The sequence below is a fragment of the Leptosomus discolor genome, chromosome 5, assembly GCF_034619465.1.
Source record: "Leptosomus discolor isolate bLepDis1 chromosome 5, bLepDis1.hap2, whole genome shotgun sequence".
Taxonomy (NCBI): Eukaryota; Metazoa; Chordata; class Aves; order Leptosomiformes; family Leptosomidae; genus Leptosomus; species Leptosomus discolor.
The window spans coordinates 33,153,067-33,174,023 of NC_141395.1; positions in this window are offsets into that span (position 1 = coordinate 33,153,067).

A 20,957-nucleotide genomic window follows, 5' to 3' on the forward strand; every position below is an offset into this window, starting at 1 on the left:
GATGAAAACCTATGAAAGGTGACAAGGTGGAAAAACAGCAAGCAGTCAACAGACAATCAATTTACTGCAGGGGGGCTAGTGACTGTAGCAGCATCACACATCAAATCATCTAATAAACTCAGCTTCCACCTACCTGCAGGGAGATGATAACCTTTTTTCCCCCCTCCCCTCTCCTTGTTATATCTTTAAGCGATTAATTTTGAGCTGCATACAGCATATAAGATTAAAAGGAGAACAACAGAAAGCAGTTAATACTTAAGCATAATCAGGGCAATTAATTTTTCTTGCTCTGGTCACTGCACTCAGTTTAGAAACTTTCTGCAGGGAGATAGCTGGGCAAGGCATCAAACTGGACAGCAGGGGCCTCATTCCCGGCCGGACTCCCTGCCTTCCCAGAAGAGCCAGCTCTGAGCCTTGTGGCTCCCAGCCTGCCACTGCAGTGCTCCTGGACTGCTCACAAATTTGGCAAAGAAGCTCTTCCCCTCACCCCAGCATGAGCAGTCAGGCAAGACCATTGCTCACACCCTGTACCCATCCTAGCACCAAGCCCCTCCAACCTCCAGCTGCCCATTTAGGTTGCTGAGATGTAGGAATGTACCAGAGACCTCCAGCTATGGCCAATCACTGAGCTTTTTGGCCTGATGATGAGTGCGAGCATCCAGAAGAAGTAAGCACAATATATAAAAGCAAAGATACTGTGCTTTAAATGTATCTGGTTTGAACACTGAAATATATATGACAAAACCGAGAGTCAGACGATGAGAAATTCAAAGTGGAAAGTGAACAGGTCAACACAGTTTGCTAAGACTAAGCTATCTACTAGGTGATACAGCATGAACTCTGCTTAAGAAGCTTTAGGTACTCTTAAACGTCTTGCTCAGGAAACACTGTTAATTTACAGAAATAAGAAAACAGATTGGCATTTTAACCTACCCAGCTTTAAAAGGGCAGGAAACATTGTTGAGAGGAGAAAAGAAATACGTTCCCACACTTTAACTTTCACTTATAACTTGGGATTAGAATAAACTTCTGCATATGAAAAAAGTACACTCGAACTGCAAAGCTGTTTTCATCCTCAGCTGCAGTGAATCTGCACGTCCCTGCTGAAGCAAGTGAAACAATGCCAGCTCCCACCAGCTGGAGAGCTGTCCCAGACATTCGCACCCAGGGAAGAACATAGCATGCTGCACCTTAAATAGATTATACTCTTAAATATTTTATTGGACTTGAACAGTTCAGCCTCACATTATGTCTTTCTCTGAAAGAGAGCTGGGGATGACAATTATTTTTCCAGCTTCCTGTGATACTGTAAACTCCCAATTACAGCTTCATTGCAAGATTGGCCTGTAGGATTATCTTGGCTTCTGGGGGAGAAGGCTTCAGAATGGGGCAACTCTGTGCAGGGACAAGGGTCTCTCACATTTAGTGACCTTTATCTCATCGTTGCCTTCATGTCTTTGTGAATATCTCATCACTTCCTGCCTGTGTGCTACCTCCTCTTTCCCCTAGTGCAATGCACACCACAGGCACAGCAGGAACGAGTTTCCAGGCAGTCCCCTCTCTGCCCCCCTTCAAAGACCACTCGCTGCCAGGCACCTAGGGCTCCCTGAGGCGCTACACAGAGACCTCGTTGATGCTCAAGGGCTTGGCAGAACTCATTGTGCAGCATTGAGGACTGGTGGAATCTGTTGGGCCGTGGAGAGTTGTCCCAGACTCATCAAGACATCTGGAACTAGCTTTAAGATCTTAGCTAATATGCCAGGTGTCATTGCTGGGGAGACAGACCACTCTTACTGCCTTTACAGAACAAGCACAACTGTGAAGATTCCAGAGTGACCCGTAATCGTTTTTAACTGAATGGCTGGTAAACACAACAGTTGACTAGTAGATTGTTTAAATAGTTTATGCTTGGTTTCAGAACAAAGCCCTTAAAACTTACATTGAAATATATAATCTTACAGAATTTTAAGTTACAATCAGAAAACCAAATTCTTTTTACAATGCTTTTGCCGTTTGACTGTTCTACTGTGCTTCCTTGTATTAGTAAGAGCAGATTAAATAGAGGAGAGGAAGCATAACAAATGAAGCCAAGAAATAATTCCCCTCATATATAAAAGTTGAAAGATACAACCCAGTTTATGAAAGACATTTTCATAACCTGGTTAGCAGGTTTCCTTGCTCTTCCAGAAACTTTGCATTTCCTCAATAGATAAATAAAATTATAGGCAAATCAGCTGATTTTGTCAGTAACACTGTCAGGAACATTAAAAATCTCTTTTCTCATGAAGTCTGACAAACAATCAGAAGAGCAGCACCAATAAAAAAAACGTAGATGTGTCTAGCTAGCAAAGTATTTCACTGATTCTATGATACAAACTTTAAGCAACAGTGATGCTCTCACATTGACATCTAAGAAAAGGCATATAATGATCTGTGCTTTCAGAGATGAAAGAAAAACAAATGTAACAGGTTCTAAATAAAAGGAGGATGACACAGGAAACTTGTTAAGTGTTGCTTTGCAAAGATGCATTTCTGCTATTTGTATGGATGACACACACATTAACTACTTTGATAGAAGAATCACATTCAGGTTTGCCCAGAAAAATCTAAAGGCTTTACCATGCAAGAACGCTGATGCACTGCACTGCTGACTGGTTCATAAGAAATTGGTCCCCCTTGAACTCATTGTCAGATACAGAGCAAATACTAGCATGTGGAATAAAAAAGACAAACTTTCTCAAAACACTAGTTTTGTTTTATTTTCCCTTCTTTTACAATAGCTAGAATAACATAGCGGGGATGTTCGGAAGATCATCTTGTTCCCTTCTGCTTGTTCTTTAGCCAATACTCTCTATTCCACCCCCTGCCCCACCCCCATTACTCTCCAACATTGGTTTTTAGACCAGGGAAGAAGTAAGATGCTTTTGTTTTCTGCCCTTAAACATTTAAGAAGTCTCCAGATTAAATTGAAGTTAAATCTCTAAGCATTTTGAGGATCTGGACATCTTTCCAGAGCTGCTTAGGATGAGTAACTGAAATGTATCTATCAAATTGAAATACAAACTGAAACACATCCTAACCGAATACAGCACAATGAGATTTTACTGGTGTGACATGCTAAGTGAGTACTATGTAAAAAGGAACAGACCTCCTGGGTATTTGTCTGAAGTGACAACATCAATTTAGGACAGGTTGTTCTTGGCTGGGGATTTGATCCTGCACTCATTTGTTGTTACACAACATTCCAAGCCAGCAGCAGCTTGGTGCATGGCACGGGGCTGTCACTCACACACACACCTGCTCTGAGGCATCACTGAGAATTCACCTCAGTTTTTCCCTTTTTCACTGAAAATAGACTACATTGTTGAGCCTTGCTGTGCCTCATCAGGACACATGCTGTCCAGAAGACTGAGTTGGTCAGCATGAATTGGCCTGTTCTCAAAGATTCCTATTGATACAGATCTTTAGGATAGGAATGTGGAAAAACACACCTCTATTTAGATTTTTATCAGTTCTCTACCCTGATATCTCTTTCACCTTCCTCCCCTGTAAGTAACAGTTAAGGGTATTACAAGTTGCCAGGATAACAATGGCAGAATTTAGCTCCTTCCCCTCCACATGTCCCCGAGCCACAGCTACAAAGCAGAAAGTCTGTATGTTGTGCAAGGCAGGTAGCATGTCATGTGTGGTAAGGAGAGCACACATTGCTCTTGCCTTCAGCAGCAGAGCAAGCACAGCTCACAGGCTCTCACAACAAGAGCTGACACCATCAAGGGCAAGATGCCTGGGATCAGGCATTAGCTCTCGGCTAAATATCATAGGACATGATGTGCTTCCCCAAAGAAACTTCCACATGTCCTCAAAAGCTAGCTGGTTGTATACAAGCAGAGTCTGTGCAGCAAGCACAGGCTGGCCCTTTTCAAAACTCCACACAGGTCTCTGTTTTAAAGGAACTTAAAAGTTCACCCTCTAAAGCCAGCTGCATCTTCCCTACAAAAACATCTCCCAGACTGGCTGCAGCATGCTCCCACACATGCTGATTATCATGGATATTTCCTTGTTCACGTGTTTTCATTCTGTCTGCCATTGATTTTCTTAAATTGCTGTGACAAAAAACTCCGCAGCCTGTGAGATACACCCACTGCACTGTTATTTGCACATTTTCTGTATGTCTAACAGGGCGATGTGTTTATTATAATCTCACTGGTTATTATATGTTGTTGCCTGAGTGACTGTGCTTCTAACTTCTATTAAATTAACAAAAACAGCAGTAGCTTTAGTAATGCCTACCCTGCTAGGTAAAAAGAAATCAAGAGTAAGGAAAAAAACCCTATAGCATGAGGTCCTCCCACTGAAAAAGCTCATCTTGTTCAGTTAATATAATTATTTTAGATGTTAGAAATACAATGCAACTGTTTAGACAAAATTGTATATGACATATAATTTGTTCCCTCAAACTTCACATATTTTGTCAGATGCTTAACATCAGGTTTCAGAATGCATGACATACAATTGTTTACATGTGCACGTTGAATTCATGCCACTTCTAACATTAAATAAGACTTAAAAAAAAAGTGTAGGGATGATAAAGCTATCAGTGGGTTATCATATACCTTTCTGTAATCTTCTGAAGACCTAGGAAATATTACTTCTTCACTACAATAAATAGCTATCAGATGCAATATTCTTAGAAGCACGTGCAAAATGTGGACCACAAACGTGTTCTATAAGCTGAACTGTGACACAAGATCTGTAGTGTAGAGCAAAGCATACAGCTGGCTTGCAAAACTGGTTACAGTGGGAACATTATTTGCAACCACTGAACGACTGTGATGGGACCTCGGTTTCATTATTCTAGGAAAATCTTTAGCTGTTTTAAAGAGAGAAGACACCACAACAAAGAATAAAAACTCAGGAACATTTATCAATAACCTGCAACTGAAGGCTTTTGTGAAGACAAGGATAAACCAGTAACATTCTTGAATCACTAGAACCTGCTTCCTTCTGAACGCTTCATACTCCATTTTCACATCTAGAACAAACATGCTCCAGTTTGATACTTTGGACTTCACTTGGAGAAAAGACTTTGGTTGAAACTGAAGTGACTTCAACTCTTGTTATAATGCATCATTTCATTGTTCAGTTGGTTCTGATTTTTCAACCCCTTTATACCAAAATTGTTTTTTGAACTTATTCATATTTTTTACAAACTCACAGGTGCAAAATATCTATGACTGCAAGCTAAAAATCTTCAGTGGATGAAGCCAGCGAATGTGCAGAATTGCACAACAAACTAAATGTTACTGATCCTTCAGGGAAGTTGCAATGATCAGAAGAGTTTAAAAGCTGCCACATGAAGTCAAGGGGAGTTTTGAACTCTCCTTCCATCATAGCAACATTGGGCAGTCCTGATAAAAAGACTTTAAACAATTCCTTTTTGATAGCTAACTGTACAAACTTAACAGTCATGTACCCAGGCATCAGTGGGCTTCAGTTAGAGGTTTAAACACCTAATATGCACGTAAAATCCAAGTATGTCATTACTTTACTGAAAATTACTTCACACAATTGCATAATATAGAATCACTTTCTCTGGAAGTAGTATTAGATGTGGTGCCCTATCATTTTCATACATTCACTTACTTAAAATTTTGCCAGATAAAAGGGTTTTGTTTTTCTGATTTTACTGTTCAGGGCAAGCCAAGCCAAGTTTTGAAGACAAAAAAAAAAAAAAGAAATAGTTGTTTATAAGCCTGTCAAATAATAGCATTGTTAATACTCATACTGTGATGATAACGGATCAAGCACAATCTCAGTAAACACAGAGGCAAAGTTCATGATGCTGAAGGATAGCCTACGTAGGAACAGAAAATCAGCTGACTATCCAGTCCACCTAGAACCACCTACAGAGCAGAATTTTTAAGCAGGGAGTATGAAAGGCTCTGTTTTACTGCTTTCAGCTACAGGTGACTTCACTTTCAAACAAGCTTGGGGAATTTTTGTTAAGGTTGGGGATGATGTAGCCTCTATGGACAAAGGGATCACATGCAAAGGATGCAGCTCTAAGGCCGAGCTGGTAGATTCCACACAGGCACTGAACTAAAACCAGCCATTGTACAGCACAGTAGCTGTACAGGAGCAGATGCAATACTAAGCTAGAACTGCTCAGGCAAATGAGCTGCTCTATCACTACTTCAGATGGTTGAAGGCTGAAATATCATATGTCAAATTTAAACAAGTGTATGCCACATTTGTTACACAGGTAAATTATCTTCCCTATTAAATTTAATAAGTGATGATCTGGATTCTTCATTGCATTAAGTTTTGAACCCGTTTAACCATCTAAAGATTGTATTCTAGCTTAATTAGAAGTGATGGGACCTACATAGGAATTGCTAGGTGAAATTTCTATGGCATATATAAAGCTGAAAGCCTGAGTAGCTGATATTTATAGTCCCTCCTGGCCTCAAATCCAGTGGCACCTCTAAACTCATAATTAGTGCTTGTGCGTCCTGGGTTTGTCTGGGATAGAATTAATTTTTACAAGAAGCTGGGAGGGGGCAGAGCCAGGACATCTGGCTCAAACTAGCCAAGTCAATGTTTGATACCATATGGTGTCATGCTTAGTATATAACTGGGGGAGCTGGCCAAGGGAGGAGAGATCACAGCTCTGGAAAAGACTGAGCATCAAAGATTCCAGGTGATGAGCAATTGCCTTGTGCATCACTCACTTTATATATTCTTTTATTAGTATTATTTTTCTTATTGTATCTTCTCTCCTTGTGTTGTCCTGTTAAACTGTCTGTATCTCAACCTACAAGGTTCTAACTTTTTCTTCCAGTTCTCCTTCCAGTCCCACCGGGGTGGGAAGGAATAAGCAAGCAGCCACATAGTGCTTTGTTACCAGCTAGGCTTAAACCACAACCTCATGTAACATGTAATTTGTTACTAGGTTTAAGATTTCAATTCCAGATGCATTCAACAAACCTTCCTCACAGGCCTCTTATGTACAAATCTGACATTGTCAGGCTGATAAAAGAGTTAACCATGGTTATTTTGGGGTGGTATTTTGTGATATCATGGCACTGGGCCCCACCCCTGGAGAACAGCAGAGAGAACACAATTCCAAGTGTAAAAGCTCCCATCATTCCTCATCCTCAGGAGTTATTCTCAGTGGCTTTATACGCTGTTTGCTTGCAGTTCCTCCCAATCCCTTGGAGCAACTTGTACCATCAGCAATTACTACAAACATGTCCTAGCATTGAAACAAGTGCATCAGGAGATTGTCTCAGGCAGCAGTCCCCCTCTGAGCAGGGGGCCAAAGCAACATTTGCTAAAGCAAAAGATGTGATGGAGCAGGACAGGCTGAATCTGCCTCTTACCTGCAGAAGGTGATTTAAGCCAACAGTGGCTCACACAGAGCTTTTGTTCAGAAGCCACTCTTACAGTTTATTTAGAGGCTGAAGCAAACAGAGTTGGGATTTCCCTCTCACTTCTTCTGAAGTTTTCCCTGAGGCACAGCCTCCTTCTTTCTTTCCACAACCCCTCATTTTGATCAGCTGTTTAGAAATTCAAGTATCTCTTCTATTTTGACTATAGTGTTGGTTTTGGTACATGACTACTTTCCTTAAGTAAAAAAAAAAAAAAATCACATTTCTAGGTGTGATTTTGATCACTTGCACTCCCAGCAAAAGTGCAGTAAAGCAGTGTACAGGGTGCTTCTTGGCCTAGGTTATATGAGTGGACTAGATGACCTCTAAAGGTCCCTTCCAACCCAAACTATTCTACAATTCTATGATTCAAGTATACTGCTCTCCAGTGTTTAGGGGGAGCCTACAAGTAGCATCATTAACTTCTTAATATTTGACATGTTTGGTACAAGTATAATACTTTGCTTGCATAATCTGCTTCTTTCGTCTCCATGAACAGGAGCTTCAGTACACCATTTTAGAGTGAAACCCCAAAGATTTTAACATTAGCCTTACTGCAGAACCAGAATCTGACCTTATCCTAGCAGGACTTGTTAGTTTTGTTTTGAACACATACATAAAAGATCATTACGAAACTACCGTTTGGGGTTTTCACACCAGCATATGCTTTAGTTTAACCACACTCAGACAAGACAGTAGTACTTGGTAGATAACCTCTGTATCATGTTTCTAAAGCAACTGAAAGCTCCGGCATTCTTACTGATGCTCTTCAAAAGAGCTCATGAAAAGATTTCTGGCATATGGAGGAGGTGAGGGTTCGCTCTTTAGCATGAGGAGGCTCAAAACACAAAAGCAGTTATCTATGAAGATACTAATTTATCCTGATAGCAGTTTTAATAACAGCACAGTTTTCCCTTTTAATGTCACTTCTGCTGCATTACTTTCTTCTCATTACACAAAAAGGTTAATTATTAAAATTACACTTAGGAGTAGAAAATAAGGTCAAAGATGATATCTAGCTTCTGATACTCTGTTTAACCACCAATACAAGCTGGTAGAGTTTCATTAAGCAAGAAAGAAGAGAAGCTGGGGAGCAATACACAGGAAAGCCTGAACGTGGAAAAAGAAAAAATTCACAGTAAATTGGTCAAATCATACACAGTTAACATTGAAAAGGGTAGCATCACAATAAGCCAAATACAGTGCTGACTTCTACACAATTAAATGTAGAAATTGCTCAAAACCAGTTTCCTACTTCTTTCAGCACAATCCTGACATCAATAATGTTTACTTCTCTCTTGGTTTAGTTCAAGCCCACGAAGAAAGCCTATTGGGAAAATAAGAGGTATGAAAACCATATAGATTAGTTATGTTAGGAGTGATTCTCTCCCTTGTGGTACTGATGAAGAAGTGGAGTTGCTTACTGGAGTTCTACTAATGCCAAGAGGTATAAAGGAGAAAATGATTTGCCCATTTCTGATTCACCCTGTGAAAGAAATCAATGACAGAATGTTGTATTTGATGGAACTTCTCTCTTATTTCTCTGCTTCTAACTTGCTTATTATCTGCCTCCACTATCCTTTCTTACTACTTTGTAGCTCCCGTCCTGGGCTGCCATCACTGTCTGTTTCTCCATGTCAGTTTTTCAGTTATGGCTCCGTTTTATTTCAATATTTGGAGCCTAACTCTTGGTACCATTTTACATGGCTGTAGGCTCCAAATTAAGACAGATTGTTGCTCTTGCCATTCAGATGCACTATATACTCCTACTCTCCAGCCTAGCTTTGCGGATGTTCTGTAAATGCCAAACCATGTTTTCCTCTTTCTGCCAGAATCTTTCAACTGCTGTCCTTACCCTGTATTTATCATCTTTATGTTTTATGAAGCTCTCAAAAAGAAAAAAGCCACCCACAGCACTGTATGAATTCCCTTTTTCTTCCTCCTCTGCCTCCCACAGTCTCCTTTAATTTTAATCATTAATATAGTCTCAAACTACTTATCTTGATGACAAGCTTTAGGATATTCATCCATGGTCAAAAACCAGAGAATAATATTCCTGTTTCTGTACATACTAGCTGTCATTATTCATTCAGATTCCCCAAATTCTTTCATCAAAACAAGCTTCTTCCTTTATCATCTGCCAACCTTAAGAAACTAAGCCCCCTGGGAGCTCATCTATTCTGTGAACTGCTGTCTTGTATGCACCTTTATTCTGTATTTTCACAAAAATAAAAAGTCGCAGGAACTTTATCAGTGAAAAATCATGAACCCTTGTGAGTGTTGGCAGACAAAGAGAGCAAAAAAATAATCAACTTCATTTTTAGGGTGTTCAAGATGCAACATACGGGCAGCTTTGTTTACAAGATTCTCTTACTGCCTCTCAGCACGCTTGCATATAAAGTACATCTTAAGTTACAGTCCTTTTATTTGACTAGCTATAATTACTGTGACCCTCACTTTTGCCTCACAAAACCAGACTTCATTAGAATCTACACTTGTGTAGCTATACACAAAAAACTGACAGAACTGAAAAACACAAGCAACCCTGCAAAATGGCTATTTAAAACATTTTTCTTCAGAAGCAGAAATTTAATCTAAATTTCAAAGGTGGCAGAGATGATTAGCTTAAAAGAACACATATTTTCATTATTAAATTTAGCCACAGAATCTGTCGGCAGCATCGCCAGAGTGATTTATATACAGACAAGAGTAAAGAGGAAAAAAAAAAAAGTCACAGCAAATGTTAAGAGATTCAACCTAAGCAGGTATGTATTTCACATATATGAACAACCACAAGGTAAAGCATGTTATTCCACAGGAAGGAGAGGACACAGGAGTTGTACCAATTTTACTGTCTGGTGATGGTCATCTTTGAAGATCACATCCCCCCCCCCCCCCCCGCAAAACTTCAATTTCACCTCCAAAATTGAGTTAAATGCAACCACAAGAGCCCTCCCACGATCTCCCCCTTTCCTAGAGCCCAGCTGATGCTAGTGAGCATGGAGGTTGCATAGGAAGTTCTTCCTACACATGCGCTACACATGCTCTACACTGCAAACTTACAGCTCTGCAACGCAAATTTACTTCTAATAATTGACTCTCAGAGGTCACAAAAGTAAGCAGCATGAGGGAGTCAGACTGGGAATGACTATTACAGAGGTGATTTTATGAGACAGTGTCCTGGGTTACAGTGTAAAATGTGCCAAAAGAAAAAATATATTCTATTACCATCTTCAGGAGCTGTTGAGACCAGGTGGGGCGGTGCTCCCTGCCTCCCCCCCTCTGGACTATCTCCTGTTCATGGGCACAACAATGCCTTATCGCCTGACCCATCGGTAACTCGCTCCTGGGCTATCTCCTGTTAATGGCCCATCAAGGAACTGCCTCACGACTCCCCATCCCGTTGTGAGATGCTCCGCCCGGGGAGGGGGGGGGAAGGAGCCAAGCAGTCCATGCCAAATAAAAACGGAGATTTTGAACACCCTAGCCGCTTTTCTTCCACTGGATTCCCAGAGGAGCTTTTTCTTCCACTGGATTCCCAGAGGAGCTTTTCCCCCCACTGGAGTTCCAGAGGACAAGAGCTACCTGCCGAACACTGGACCTTCGGAGGAAGATCAGACTCTTTTACCTGATCGCTGCTTCCACAGAACTACACTCATCACTTCAGGAGGACTGCAGCCAGCATCTTATCGGACTGCTACTGCCACCCTAACAGGGTGTCAGGTTGTATTCCTGACTCTTGTCAGTGTAAACTAGTGGGTTGTTTGTTTTTTTTCCCTGCCTTGTGTTATATACATATATATATTAGTAAAGAACTGTTATTCCTATTCCCCATATCTTTGCCTGAAGGCCCGTTAATTTCAAAATTATAATAGTTTGGAGGGAAGGGGGTTACACTCTCCATTTCAAGGGAGGCTCCTGCCTTCCTCCACAGACACCTGTCTTTTCAAACCAAGACAGATTTTGGCGCCCAACGTGGGGCTCGAGGGCATCGAGAGATAAAGGAATAACGGTTTTTGTGCATTGGATATAGATTCCTTGTTAAGTGGCATCATGTGGGCTAGTTTATCCCGGTTCGTGTGGCATGTGGTGGTGGCTGTATTTCTCCCATTTGCAGGCCCTTATCTAAACATGGGTCCTATAACTAAGGCTACCGTGACTGTTATCCAGTTTGTTTTATGGATTAATAAGGTGAGGAATTCATGGCTTATTAACTTCCTCTGGAAGGCGGGCACATGGATTCGGAGCTATCAAACACTAAATGTATGCTTTTGGGGTTACTTTAATAATGGTACCTACTGTGAGGAAATGACACCGGGAGAAACTTTCTCCCAACCCCTAACCCAGCTCTTTGGGTCTACTCCACCAGTTTTCGAAGGATTCAGAGCTTTCCTAAGTGCTAATGATATCATACAGTGGCTGGTGTTGCTGATAATCCTGTTTTATTCAGTATTCAGAGATCAGGGGAGATTGGCTTGGATAACTACCCTGACTAGGAATGCTGCTCCAGAATCTGACCCTGCCTCACAGCTCACATCAGAAATGAACCACTCGGATTGGGTGAAGGAGATACGTGAGATGGGCCAGATGCTGAAGGAGTGCATTCTCTCAGCTGCTGGGAATCCCTCCTCCTGCCTTGAAGAAGGAGAGTCTAATGGTGCAGCAGTAGAACCCACAGACGTTACAACCGTCCAGGTTCCAGCTGAAACGCAAGGGCAGTCAGAGCCAGCAGCAGTCGCCCCTGTGGAAACGAGGAAATCTAAGATGAAATCAGACCACTCAGTTAAGAAAGGAGGGCCCTCAGAACCTGCAGGCGAGCCAGTGGTTGAGATAATCACAGAGTCCCTGACGTACGACAGTCTCCGTAATCTGCACAAAGACATCGTACGGCGGGGGCGTGAGGCTTTTACAACCTGGTTACTTCGGGTCTGGGATCTTATGGGTACAGGTGTGCAACTGGATGGCAGTGAGGCAAGGAATTTGGGACCCTTGACTCAGGACTCAGGTGTCAATCTGGTATTTGTAAGGGAGCCAGGGACCCTTTCCCTCTGGGAGCGGCTTTTAATGAGTGTGAGAGAGAGGTTTGTCCACAGAGAGAGAATGCAGGAGCACCATCATAGAATGCGCTGGAAGACCCTTGAGGAAGGGATCCAGCAGCTGAGAGAAGTGGCAGTATTGGAGGTACTCTTTGGGAGGGATGGACAGCATGGTAATGACCCTGACAAAGTCAGGTGCACAGGGCAAATGTTGTGGAATCTGGCAAATCTAGGGCCATCCGAATACTCCACCTTCATTGCAATGATTAATGCAGATAACGACCGAGAGACAGTGGGTTCTGTCACGAGCAAGCTTAGAAATTTTGAAAGCATGATCAATGGCCCAATGCAGGCTAACGTTTCTGCTGTGATTAAGAGCCTACAAGAGGAGATGAGGGAAATAAAGCAGGAGGTGAGGAGGAGCAGTTCCCATTTGGCACCGGTACAAGTCACAGGCCCCAAAGTCGGAGCCCAACGTCCCCCAGCTAGAGGGAGAGGGTACACCCCACGAGCTGAGCTATGGTACTTCCTGCGCGACCATGGGGAAGACATGGGAAGGTGGGATGGGAAACCCACTTCTGTCCTGGCAGCACGGGTGCGTCAACTCAAGGAGGGAAACACTAACCGGGGGAGTAACACTAAAGTGAAGGTAGCCTCAACCTCCCAGGACCGAGCTGCCAGATATTACAGAAGGGAGGATGATCTGACAGATCCCCTTGAAGGAACCTCTAGTATGTATGTCCAGGAAGGGAATGGTAACCAGTGCTAGAGGGGCCCTGCCTCTAGCCAGGGAGAGGCACGGGAAAACCGGATATTTTGGACGGTGTGGATCCGATGGCCTGGCACGTCAGAGCCACAAAAATACAAAGCGTTAGTTGATACTGGTGCGCAGTGTACCCTAATGCCATCGGGACATGTGGGGGCAGAACCTGTTTCCATTGCCGGGGTAACGGGGGGATCGCAGCAATTGACTCTGTTGGAAGCCGAGGTGAGCCTTACTGGGAAGGAGTGGCAGAAACATCCGATTGTGACTGGCCCAGAGGCCCCGTGTATTCTGGGCATAGACTTCCTCCGGAACGGCTATTACAAGGACCCAAAAGGTCTCAGGTGGGCATTTGGGATAGCTGCTGTGGAGGCAGAGAGCATTAGGCAATTGAACACCTTGCCCGGACTATCAGAAAACCCATCTGCAGTAGGACTCTTGAAGGTGGAAGAGCAACAAGTGCCAATTGCCACCTCGACAGTGCACCGCCGGCAGTATCGGACGAATCGAGATGCCGTGATCCCCATCCACAAAATGATCCGCGAGCTGGAGAGTCAAGGGGTGGTCAGCAAGACCCACTCACCCTTCAACAGCCCCATTTGGCCTGTGCGCAAGTCTGACGGAGAATGGAGATTGACTGTGGACTATCGTGGCTTGAATGAAGTGACTCCACCGTTGAGCGCTGCCGTGCCGGACATGCTGGAACTCCAGTGCGAGCTGGAGTCCAAGGCAGCAAAGTGGTATGCCACTATTGACATAGCCAATGCTCTGTGGGGCTGGCTGGAAAGGTGGAAAAAGGCCAACTGGCAGCGTAGGGGAAAACCAATTTGGGCTGCTGATGAGTGGAAAGATATTGCCACTCGGGTAAAGAAGCTACCTGTGAGGGTCCGTCATGTAGATGCTCATGTCCCCAGGAGTCGGGCTAACGAAGAACATCGTAACAATGAACAGGTAGATCAGGCTGCAAAAATAGAGGTGTCCCAGATAGACTTAGATTGGCAACATAAAGGAGAGTTGTTCTTAGCTCGATGGGCCCATGATGCCTCAGGCCATCAAGGCAGAGAGGCCACTTATAATGGGCACGGGACCGAGGGGTGGATCTAACCATGAACAGTATCTCCCAGGTTATCCAAGACTGTGAGACCTGTGCTGCAATCAAGCAGGCCAAGCGGGTGAAGCCTCTGTGGTACGGTGGACGATGGTCGAAGTACAGGTATGGGGAAGCCTGGCAAATTGACTACATCACTCTTCCCCAAACCCGTCAAGGCAAGCGCTACGTGCTGACCATGGTGGAAGCAACCACTGGGTGGCTGGAGACCTACCCTGTGCCTCATGCTACTGCCCGGAACACCATCTTGGGCCTGGAAAAGCAAGTTCTTTGGAGACATGGCACCCCTGAGAGAATCGAGTCAGACAACGGGACACATTTCAAGAACAGCCTCATAAGCACTTGGGCCAGAGAACATGGAATCGAATGGATATATCATATCCCTTATCATGCACCAGCTGCCGGGAAAGTTGAACGGTGCAATGGGCTACTTAAGACTACCCTAAAAGCACTTGGAGGGGGGACTTTCAAAAATTGGGAACTGAACTTAGCAAAGGCCACCTGGATGGTCAATACCCGAGGGTCCATCAATCGAGCTGGTCCCGCCCAGTCTGGACCCTTGCACACAGTGGACGGAGATAAAGTCCCTGTGGTACACACGAGAGGTATGTTAGGAAAGACTGTTTGGATTAATCCCACATCAGGCAAAGGCACACCCCTCCGTGGGGTTGTTTTTGCTCAAGGACCTGGTTACACTTGGTGGGTAATGCAGAAAAATGGGGAAACCCGTTGTGTACCACAAGGAGACCTAATTTTAAGTGAGAACTCTGTGTAAGGTTTCATTGTGTATATATGTATATATGTATCTGTAAGGGGGCATTGGGTTGGGTATGGTGTAGATGGTAATAGAATAAGGGGTGGATTATGTCCTGGGTTACAGTGTAAAATGTGCCAAAAGAAAAAATATATTCTATTACCATCTTCAGGAGCTGTTGAGACCAGGTGGGGCGGTGCTCCCTGCCTCCCCCCCTCTGGACTATCTCCTGTTCATGGGCACAACAATGCCTTATCGCCTGACCCATCGGTAACTCGCTCCTGGGCTATCTCCTGTTAATGGCCCATCAAGGAACTGCCTCACGACTCCCCATCCCGTTGTGAGATGCTCCGCCCGGGGAGGGGGGGGGAAGGAGCCAAGCAGTCCATGCCAAATAAAAACGGAGATTTTGAACACCCTAGCCGCTTTTCTTCCACTGGATTCCCAGAGGAGCTTTTTCTTCCACTGGATTCCCAGAGGAGCTTTTCCCCCCACTGGAGTTCCAGAGGACAAGAGCTACCTGCCGAACACTGGACCTTCGGAGGAAGATCAGACTCTTTTACCTGATCGCTGCTTCCACAGAACTACACTCATCACTTCAGGAGGACTGCAGCCAGCATCTTATCGGACTGCTACTGCCACCCTAACAGGGTGTCAGGTTGTATTCCTGACTCTTGTCAGTGTAAACTAGTGGGTTGTTTGTTTTTTTTCCCTGCCTTGTGTTATATACATATATATATTAGTAAAGAACTGTTATTCCTATTCCCCATATCTTTGCCTGAAGGCCCGTTAATTTCAAAATTATAATAGTTTGGAGGGAAGGGGGTTACACTCTCCATTTCAAGGGAGGCTCCTGCCTTCCTCCACAGACACCTGTCTTTTCAAACCAAGACAGACAGCCAGGAAATCCCAAGATAAACATAAAGGTATTCTGTGTTACCCTCTCTGCAATTTACTTATCTGACAGTCAGGTTGGATCTAAGCTAGAGTCCGGGGGTACAATCACACTAGAAAACCTCTCTGGTTCATAATTAAAAACAAACCAACAAGGACAAGAAAGCCCATACTTTCCTTAGAACTTTTTTTTTTTTTCAACTTTATCCTGAAAAGGCTAGAAACTACAAGATGACTAATCCATGAAATAGCAATATTGAACTGAAACCCAGAAATCCAAAAAATAATTGTACAAAAAATACTTGTAAAATACAACAGGTACTCTTGTCACTACAAAAATCCAGAAGACTAAGCAGCATACCTAAATTCTTACTGGCTCTTGGTGCCTCTAGGAAACAATGTGAGAGCTGGTGCTTTTGTAGCTTGGGTGTGATTTGTGAAGTCCTACAGCTGACAGACATAGTAAAGGTTTTGGTCTTTGACAGCAGCTGTAGGTAGTTGACTTCAAATTAAATGAGAAGGCGGGACTGACTTGCAGCCCACGATCAGGGGAACCAACAAAGAAAGGAGTAAATAGCGTAAATGTTCACATATGTGTTTGAGAAGGGCAAAAGGGACTCTATAGCGTGACAGTCCCATGATCAGAGACAGCCTGTGCGTCATAGTTTCCCCTCTGGTGATAAATTTGTTGCTTTGTTGAATTTTACCTATTTCATATGCATAAAGGTAGAAAGATGTTATTTCAAATCAGGATGACTGCCTCTGGGCTGCAAGAGCTGAATAACTACTAGTTTCATCTACACATTTCTCTCTCTGTTAAGGTTGTAAATTTGTCACTGCCAGCTTCCCAGTTTGTGAGGTACCTTCTGTTCCAGATTAGCACTGAGGGCAATGGATGCCAAATGTAAATTTCTATTTGTTACTATTAGATCACTCACAGTGAGCAACTGCCGTTATTCGATGGTGTCAGCAATAAATTTTTGATGCAGATGTTCGTAGCTGTTTTTCCAATTGGCTCTCGGAGGTACTAGCTGCTCTCAAGGTGCTGGTGAGATATCTGAGGGTTACGATGACCATGATTTCACAGCTGAGATGTCTTCAGCATTTGCAGCTTCAGGAATTTAAGCTCTTAACTAGCACAGCAGCCTCAAAGTAGCCTGATTTGTATCATGCAAAAGCCAACAGAAAGGCTCTGCCCCATGTGATATCACAACTTTGTTTAGAACTTACTAGTGTGGAAAGGAAAGGTCCTTGCGGCTGTCTGTTACTTATACTTTAGAGGAAACTGTTTTAGTAATACAAGAGAACACTTTTGCAGCAATGACATACAGTTAATAATATCATTCATGGGGGATAATGTATAATCATTAAAATGAGATGAAGAGTTTCACAGCTTCAGCTATTGTCTAACCACCTAATTTATTTTTTTCCTCCCAATATCTATTTCTGTAATTACCTATGTAATCTCTCCACTGTGGATTATTTATAAGGTGAGTTTTCCCTTTATTTTCTGTGGGACGCAGTGGCAGACAATTGCTAATTTAAGCACAATGTCTCTGCTGTAGGAGACATGGAAATTTTTGCCCTGAGTACAAAACTACCTTGTATTTTTATTATTTTTAGAATAATTTAACTTTATCAGACCTATTGGCCTTCTTCATTCACACCACAGTTACATTTGGACCTTTTCATTTCTTAGTCAGTCTAAACCAGAGAATGTATACTGCAGTTTTTGGATAGTGATGAATAGCATTAATTCATTCTTTTAATACACCCCAAGGTGTCAAAAAATATTTGCATATTTGTTTTATAAATAGGTAAATTAAGATCCAGCTTGCAAAGAGATTAAGACTACAAGAGACTGGGATAAGAATACTAACAACCCACTTTTTGCTGTGATGGAAAAGCAGTATACTGACTTTTTTATACAAGACTGAATTGCATCTTCTTACAAAATATTACTGGATCTCTGTGTTAAAATATACCTTGTGCTCTTCCCTTTTTTTAATGCTACCTTTTCCAGTGTTGGATTTTTTTCTGCTACATACATTTCTCTCTAATTTTTAAAAGGAAAAAGTTGTGATTTTCTTACTAACTCTTAACACACTTACTGTCAGCTGCATTGCTGAATGAGAAACCATTTTTTTTCTCAGCAGTTTGCTGGTTTAAATGTCTGTCCACAGGTTTATTCCATAAACGAGCTGAAAATGCTCAGATCTTTCTAACTCCTGCCAGTTTCTGCTGACTAAGGGAACCCAAAGTCAAGACCTGAGGATGTTTATTCAGCACCAGAGATCTCTACCAAAAGGTCTTTATTCTTCTTAAGTAGACCAAGCACGGAAATAACACTCAGTCTCAAATCAACAGACCTGGTAGGCAGACAAGGTTTTACTCTGCTTGCAGAAATGAACAGTTTTTTGCTTCCAAAGAACTAAGTATAACAACACCTGGCAGCATCACTAGAGATAGAGGCCTGTCAGTATTTTCTCCAAAACCTCTTATGTAGATGTTTATAGCTTAGTCATTGAAATGTGCTTCAGCCTAAAACTTAATATAAAATTTCTAGTGGCATTTTTGTCAGATATGTTTTGAATGGCCAAATTTGTTTATTTTAGACAACTTTTAACAAGTTCAGCCCATGAAATAGTGCTTTTGAAAAAACTGCAAATGTGGACTGCAATTGACTCTTTTCCTCCTAGTATCTTTTAAGAATAAGAATTGATAATGATTTTGTTTGAAAAGAACTGATTTGGTATTTGTACATTTGCCAAATATATTCTTTGAAGTTTTTATGAGTTTGAAGGGTTAGGAGGAACATCTTGCTCAAAATGACAGGATTATATTTAACAATACATAAACAAACCTACTCCACAACCTGACTATACAGTTTTTTAGCTCACATGTAGATCTGAAATTTGGCTGCAAAATGGTGCCATTCCTGTGAAATCCAAGAAACTTTTTCTAACTGGAGGACTGAATCATGGCAGAATAATGTATCCTCCCTCCTGTATCTATCTATTTATCTATTTTTTAAAGATAAAATTAAATGAATTCAATTCACAAAACTATTATCTTTTCCAGACTGATACACTATAATCAATTCAGCCTTCAAGCTTGAAGAGAATTTGTGTCACCCAACTTTGCTTAATCCATCTGACCTCTCCATAATGAGAAAGGCTTTTTAACACTACAGAAACATTCTATAAAAGCTAGATAAGGAAACACTCCTGACTGGCTTATTCCACAAGGTACAGCTTGCTAGTTTTGTTTATGTAATTTCTGGTTGTCTTAAAAATACACAGTTTATATTTTATGTAATTCTAGTTCAATGTACTGATTTAAATGCTTACCAGGGCTTTTCTAATTCCCCACTGAGGAAAAAAAAAAAAAAAAAAATCAGAGAAATATTAAAAATAAAGAAAAAAATAAAAGGAGAAATAACACTGTAAAGGTTAAAACTTACAAATTTCCATTTAATTTTAACCTTATATCTAAACCACTGTTCTAGTATTTCTTTGGTGGTCATTTTCAGTCTAACTCTTGCATCCAGCAATACGTAAAATGTGTGTCAAATATAGAGCTAACAAATGAAATGTCAAAACAACAACTGGCAAAAATCTCCCACTGAAAATAACTCCCCAGCTCCAAGGTATGAAAAACAAAATCCAGGACATGATTAAATTTAAAAAAACAACAACAAAAAACCCCCAAAAAACAAAAAACAAAAGCTGACTTACTTTACATAGAAATATTTGCTGTATTTTTTCTGTTTCCCCAAACATACATATTTTTGACAGAATCAGTTTCTTCTGTAATATGTGTGGCATTGTCTTTCAAAAGAGGGAGACAGGGCAAATCTTACTGCACAGTGTGTTTTGGGGTTTTCTTATGAAAAGGAGATCAACATAAAAAATCACATAAACATGCAAATTATCCTACAGCCTCCAGAAATTTTCAGTAGACACACTTTATTAACACTTAATTGCCTCAGTTTCTGGTATTTGAGGAATAAGAGAGAGATGTGGAGGTACGGCTCACCTGGTAGAAAGGACTTGCTAGAAGTAAAAGAGACAAATCTGTGACATTAAATGGCTTGTAAAGGCTGGCCATTGCCCTTGTCCCACACTAGTACTAAGGCACTCCTTGAGCTTCACGTAGAGCAGAGAGTTGTGGTGAACATGCAAGAAAACAGAATACAACTATATTAACTTGATGTTTTTTCATTAAAAGTGTGTGTTAAACTAGCTGCAGAAGCAGGAAACAAAATTAAAATGATTTCAGTACAGAAGAGGTTAGCTACGAAAATGAAAACAATGGAAGCCTTACTGTTTTTAGAGAGCAGTTAAATGAATTAACTACTTCTGTACATAATGAATAAATGAGAAAGTTAGTTTGGGTTCTCATGCTGCCAGATGACCGACAAGAAACCGACTCCATCCCCAAAAGCATAAATTCTGCAGAATGATACCTGTTCATACAAGCTTGATGTTATTTTGAAGTGCAAAAGTCCCTACAAAGGGAAAAAAGGTTAGCATTTCTGGAGGGAGGAAGAGCTTGTTCTGTGGTTTAAAAAGCCCTGTTCCCTGTAGTTAGGTAGCACCCCTCACTTTCTGGTCACTGACGTCAGGCTGAGCCATGCCCACAGTTGGGTGATTGCAGTAACTCAGATGCGGTGACCCAGGTCCCTCCCAGCAGGGCTCAGGCCAACCCGGCTGACTTTGCCCAGGCCTAGCTTAAGAGTGCTGATATGACTTGATTATAGAGGGACAGCAACCTCTGAAAGAGGATGGGAAGGACCACAAAGGGGATGAACACATATTGAATGTGTATGACTGTTTCCAAGATGATATTAATCAGGCTCCTCCTAATCCTTCTGGTAACCTGATAACTAACTCAGTATTCCCATTATAAGTTTTTTAATTATTAATTCATGAGGACAGAGGTTAAAGCATTGGAAGATACATCAAAGTTT